This window comes from Canis lupus, chromosome 26 (genome assembly GCF_048164855.1).
Source record: "Canis lupus baileyi chromosome 26, mCanLup2.hap1, whole genome shotgun sequence".
NCBI classification, from domain to species: domain Eukaryota; kingdom Metazoa; phylum Chordata; class Mammalia; order Carnivora; family Canidae; genus Canis; species Canis lupus.
Genome location: NC_132863.1, coordinates 4654010 through 4654744, shown reverse-complemented (window position 1 = coordinate 4654744; position 735 = coordinate 4654010). Strand labels below are relative to the sequence as shown.

The following is a 735-nucleotide window of genomic DNA, read 5'->3' as shown; positions in this document are numbered from 1 at the left end:
CTTCTTTTTCTTTCCTAACTTGAAACCTGCTGGTTTGAGTGGGAAACAGAAGTAGATCCAAGGACATCATTATCCTAATAAAATATCATACTTAAATTGAAACTCCAGGGATCCCTGGGTAGTGCAGTGGTTTAGCGCCTGCCTTTGGCCCAGGGCGCGATCCTGGAGACCCGGGATCGAATCCCACGTCGGGCTCCCGGTGCATGGAGCCTGCTTCTCCCTCTGCCTATGTCTCTGCCTCTCTCTCTCTCTCTCTCTCTCTGTGACTATCATAAATAAATAAAAATTAAAAAAAAATTGAAACGCCACAGAGAAGACTAGCATGGTCCTGTGTAAGGATGACACCCAAATTCAGGAAGCATCCCATATTTTGTGTCTATGTAGAAGATGGATGTTGGCTGTACCTCTTGTGGCAACCATTTCACAATATGTGTAAATCAAACCATCATGCCTTATGCCTTCAAATTACACAGTGAAACTGGGAAGAGAGTGATTACTGAGATTCCCTGTGGAAAGAGGGCTAGCATTTTGTTTGGGTTTTTTAAGATTTTATTTATTTATTTGAGAGGGAGAGAGGAGTGTACAGAGGGAGAGGGACAAGCAGACTCTGTACTGAGCAAGAAGCCCAACATGCTGGACCCTGAGATCATGACCTGAGTCAAAGCCAAGAGTCAGACATTTAACTGATTGAGTTGCCCAGGTGTCCCAAGAGGGCTAAGGGGCTTTTAAATTAAG

At 44.4% G+C, this 735-nt stretch overlaps 1 non-coding gene across 1 annotated transcript; it reads left to right on the top strand.

Annotated features, from left to right (window-relative positions):
* The first annotated feature begins 269 nt into the window (after positions 1-269).
* Positions 270-373, top strand: LOC140618897 (U6 spliceosomal RNA). The gene has a single exon (XR_012018895.1). It is a non-coding gene; the product is annotated as a U6 spliceosomal RNA (small nuclear RNA).
* Positions 374-735: the final 362 nt, after the last annotated feature.